Source organism: Sceloporus undulatus, chromosome 1, assembly GCF_019175285.1.
Source record: "Sceloporus undulatus isolate JIND9_A2432 ecotype Alabama chromosome 1, SceUnd_v1.1, whole genome shotgun sequence".
NCBI lineage: Eukaryota > Metazoa > Chordata > Lepidosauria > Squamata > Phrynosomatidae > Sceloporus > Sceloporus undulatus.
The window spans coordinates 59,998,197-60,003,722 of NC_056522.1; the positions used below are offsets into that span (position 1 = coordinate 59,998,197).

Here is a 5,526-nt window from a genome sequence, read left to right on the forward strand (position 1 = left end):
CCTGGTGTGTGATCTGTTAGAACAAAAGCCCAGGATCTCTTAATCTGTGATATGTTTATATGCAATTGCTGGGTTATATTTTGCAATGTGATAGTCTGAACATTGTTAGCAGCTGTAGTAGCTCCAGATGTCCTTCCTAGCCATTTCACTTTTGCCTTTGAATCTTGATTTGTATTAATTAAAGCACCATTGCATATTAATGCCAGGTACCATAAGCAAGGATGTGAAAATCTGTAAAATTTGAACTTTATCATGGTCTTCTGATTTCCACCCTGAAGCATGTTCGAACTCATTTCATATTGGATTATAAGATTTGTTCTCCCCATCCCCTATTTTCATGTACATTTTTAAAAAATGTACACATTAAGGCTTGAAGCAGGTTTGTGCAGTTTTCCCATTTTAAAACGTGTTTTCTAATGTCCATTTTTTCAAGCACATTTTAATTGCGGTACAAATTGCATTGCAAAATCTGAAATGCCCAGACATCAGACCAGAGACTGTGCTTGAGTCCTTGATCAGTTCCAGAAGGTGCAGACTGGGTAATTTCTAGTCCAAAAGGGACTAAAACAGCTTTTTTACCCAACTCTAATCTGAATTTGATATTATGTGCCTTCAGCAATCTTGGCAAGATTTATTCAGAAGAGACTTGCAATTGCCTTCATCTAATGCTGAGGGAATGTAACTAGCCCAAGATCACTCACAGAGAGTTTCTAAGTAGGGATTTGAACCCTGCAGGGACGTAGCCAAGGGGGGGATTCTTGGGGTCCAGACCCCCCCCCCTTCCGTTAGAAAAATGAATGGTGCATGCTGCTGTGCTGCTGCACCCAAGCCCCAATATAATGGTGGCACTTAGTCTGGACCCCCCCTTCCTAAAATCCTGGCTACGTCCCTGAACCCTGGACTCCTGGAGTCTAACATTCAAGCCACTGTACCACACTGGCTCTGAAATAATCTGAAGTAGTAGTGTAGAAAATGATATTTGGTGAGACCATTCCCATGATGTACAACAAGCTTCCAATCCCTTCGTCATTCTGTGGTGTGGGGCTGGGAGCTGGTGAATCTATCACCATGTGTGGGGCAAACCCACTTGGGATTTTATCATTACTGTTCTTGGAGCTGTTAAGGTTGAACAGAAGCCCTATTGGTGCCAAATTAGGGTTCAGAATTGGCAGCACTTCAGCAGAAAGAGCAAGGGTAAAACCCAGAGGTATATTTGCTGTCCCTATAGCTGCATCAATACTGCAGAATTAATGTAGTTTGACACTGCTTTAATTGCCATGGTTCAGTGCTATGGAATTCTGTGATTTGTAGTTTTATGAGATATTTAGACTTCTCTGTAAGAGAGCCCTAGTACTACAACAAACTACAAAACCCAGAATTCCATAGGATGGACCCATAGCAGATAAAGCGGTGTCAAACTGCATTAATTTTGCAGTGTGGTAGCAGCCTAAGGAGATTATTATATGGGAAAACAGAGACAGGTTATATGTAGTTTGTATCTATCTCTGACGGATCTTATTGCACTGCCCCTTGTTTGGGAGTAGGCAGACCATATACAACCCAGGCTTCTCCTGCAGCTTTTCAAGAATGGGGTTCTCCCATTCTTGAAAAGCTGCTGGAGAAGCCTGGGTTGCATAAGGGCTGCCTACTGCCTAAGCATGGGGCAGTGCAATAAGATTATTGCACTGTGGATCAATGCCCATGCTAATGTATCATTCATATCCAGCTATTGTCTGGTTGTACTGAGCATTGACTCTTGCTATACAGTCTGACCACACTTGACTCTGTTCGTGGTAAGACATTACAAACACAAAATCACAGGACTCAGCAATCCCAGTGTAACTGTAGCATCTTTTGTCTATGCAATCTGGACACCAAGCTACATCAAAGGTTATCTGTGAACCTGGAATTGCTTTGTGAAAAGCTTCTGTTGTTTCTTTAACCAAAGCTGTTAATGCATCGTATTTAGGTGAAGATTTAGCAACTTCTTGTTTTTTGTCTATATTGATTCCATCCATATATTGTCGTTTGGCCAGTTTCACCTGCTGATTTATCCAAGCTGCTCTGAAGGCAGGATCAACAATTTTCGTCACAGCTACATCTCCTTTTAAAACCACTCTGGCTCCTTTTGAATGGGCATAACACATATGTTCAGGGTCATGCCATACTCTGGCACTGGAGGAATTATGAATACCAAGCCCTATATTTGGAATACAAGGCTCCAAATGGTGTTTTTCATCAAGTGTGGATTGATGATCCCAGGAACATTTCTCTGAAAGAAGCCTATGCGACAGACTGAGGATTAAAGGATATCTGTATGTGGATTGTCTTAACTACTCAAGAGGCTATGTAGCAGAACAGCAAACAGAAGCAAAATTATGAACCATTCCCCACTTTGATACCAGAGTGATCTCATTGTTACGCTTGTACTTTGCCATGGGTGGACTTATGTTTCTTTTCAGTTGTATAGTATTTATTTTCTTAATTACATGTAAATAATGTTAATGCATTATTACTAACAAAAGTGCCTTTAGGCAACATAAGAAATAAGTACACAAAATCAACAAACAAATAAAATCAGTCTAAACTGCAAAAAAGAAGAAGAGGAAAAAGAAAGAAAAGAAAAGAAAATTCACTCTTCCTCAGATCCAAAAAAGAATCATGGTTTGGAAAATCTAGAACTTTGTGTGTCTCCATTGAGGATAACTTCGAAAACTGTTGACAGAATTATGTTACATGTGTGGGAATAGTAATTTCTGACAAGCTGATTAAGTCTGCCAATTTTCAGACTAATAGAGATAGTTCAGAAGATTAGGTATGGGAAGGGCAGTTATGACAGAACTAGTGCAAGGGCACAAAACAGAACATGAAAGTTAGGATTATCATTGTATTTTCCATCACCATCTATGGGTATGAGTGCTGGACAATGAAGAAAGCTGATAGAAAGAAGATCAACTAATTTGAGATATGGTGCTGGAGGAGTATGCTGTGGATACTGTGGATGGCCAAGAGGACAAATTAATGGGTCGAACAACAGATTAGGCCTGAACTCTCCCTGGAAGCCAAGATGATTGAACTGAGGCTGTCATACTTTGGACACATTATGAGAAGGCCAGTCTCACTATAAAAGCCAATAATGCTAGAAAAGGTAGGGGGCAGTGGAAAGAGAGGAAGACTACAGGTCAGATGATTAGACTTGATCAGGGAAGTCAAGGGTCTGAACCTGCAGGAGATAAGCAGAGCAGTTGAGGATAGGGAGAATTGGAGAAGTCTCATCCACAGGGTCACCATGAGTCAAGGTTGATTCAGGGGCTATACAGATGGGTGGCATGCAGCCGCCCCTTTTTGCCCCAGATTGGTGCTGTAGTAACTGCATACAGCAGCACCGATCCACTCCCTGAAGGGAGCAAAAAGAAGCCGCCCCAAGCAGCTCTCTGGAAGGGGCATCATATGTGCTGCAGCATGGCATTATGACACCTCTTCTGCACTTTGCCATTTGAGTGCTGCACCACAGTAGCATCATCATGGTGCATGCTGTGTAAACAGGCACGTGCTAAAATGGCGCTATGGGGAGGGGTTATGGCATCAAGTGTGTGTACAGGCCCTCAGTTAACAACAATTTCCCCTGATCCATGACTGTCACGGATGTTTGGACTCAATCAGGGAAGCACAGCCCTGGGCCTACAGGACCTGAGCAAAGCAGTTGAGCACAAGGGATCTTAGAGGTGACTCATTCTCAAGGTCGCCATGAGTTGAAGTCAATTCAAAGGCAGTTAACAACAGTAACAAAGGCCCAGTACAGATGGGCCTTTTAGCATGTAGTGAATATGTGCTAGGGCTGCCTCAGGGCGTCGCTTACAGATGCCCTGCTACTCTAGCACGTATTCTGTATGTCAAAATGGTGGTGCCCTGTACAGATGGGCGCCGCCATTTTGACGCAATGGATGTTTAGCGTTCGCACATCATGACACCATTGTGACATCATGAGTGCACCATTGGCGCACTGCAGCATCACAATGATGCTGCAAAAAGAACCCGCTTTTTGTGGGTTCTTTTTGCTGCATGAGGAAGCCACATGGTTTGTTCATTGCAGCTTCCTCATGCAGCAAAACAAGGCACGAGTAGACCACCCTTTTTGAGCAGTCTGTACCCCACCATTGAGACAGGCAAGACTAGCTTCTCTAAATTCTACAGATTAGTTAAGCATAAGAGAGGTAGTACTTGTAATAAACCAATCTGATATTTAATAGCTAAACCAAGAGAGCAAACAGCAAGCTGGCAAGGTAATCATGGGTGTACTTGTTGGGGGAAAAGGCCAGAAAAAGCCAATAGTCTGACTGCTGTTCTCTCTACCTGGCTCATCAAACCTTGTTCTCTTACACAATTATTCCCAGTGCTGGATGAAGTACATTTTTTCCATTCACTTATGTGGGTTTGGCCAAGAAGCAGCAGGTGGAAACTAATTTTCAACCCTTCATCACTTTCACTAGAACAGCTTGATTGGGTTGGCATCATTGTAATAGCATTTGGGGGTATCATTGCCATGGCCATATCTTTTTTTCCCCATTTGACAAACCAGCTCAGGTTCCCAAAGCAATCCAGCTAAGTCAATTTTATATGCTGCAATCTTCATTGCCTAAATAAATAATACATCTCTGTACCTCTTGTTTTTAAAATTTACTTTGCTTCCAGTTTTCAAACATACAGTTATTGAATTTCATGCTTGGCAAATCTTTGGGTTTCATATTTTATTTTATTTTATTTATTATATTTATAAACCACTTTAAGCTGCCCATCTGGTAGAAAAGCTCTCAAAGTGGATTACATAACCTTGATAGCAAGGCAATCTCTGTCATTATCTAAAAGGCAAGATATGAAAGGAAAAAGATATGAAGAAGGAAAATAAAAACATGCAAATTCAAGCATACTTTCTTAAAGATGTGCTGTTCAGGGACGTAGCTAGGATTTTAGGGAGGGAGGGGTCCAGACTAAGTGCCACCATTATAATGGGGCTTGGGTGCGGCGGTGCAGCAGCACACACCATTCATTTTTCTAATGGAAGGGGGGGGGGGTCCGGACCCCAAGAACCACTCCCCCCCGGCTACATCCCTGTGCTGTAGCTTCATTCACTGGCTTTATAAGAATTACCTTAATTTTATTCCACTTCCTAAATCAGATGTCTAAAAAGTGGATTTGTTTTTTTTTTCCTGCTATTGTCACACAGTAGTGTAGCTGAGAAAAAAAAACACAGTTTATCATCCCTCCCAATCTGTGCTTTTTTCAGTGTGACTTCATAGAAGATAAGGCTACTTGATGTAATACTTACATGTATAACTTGGAAAAATTATTTTTGGGACAGAAAGATCTGGGGGGGGGGTTTACTTTTTTCCAGAAGCTCTCAGCCAGCATTTCCAGTGGCCATGTTTGCCAGTGTTAGGAGATCATGAGGGTTCCAGGCACAGCTCTTCCAAGCTCTGTTTATGCTACCTCCCAGATCATTGTACTTCTCAATTGCAGCCACTGAGG

General features: G+C 42.0%; 1 pseudogene; it reads right to left on the minus strand.

The window, feature by feature from the left end:
- Positions 1-1,652: 1,652 nt before the first annotated feature.
- The window catches only part of LOC121924969, a 17,840-nt pseudogene continuing 13,966 nt past the window's right edge, over positions 1,653-5,526 (minus strand).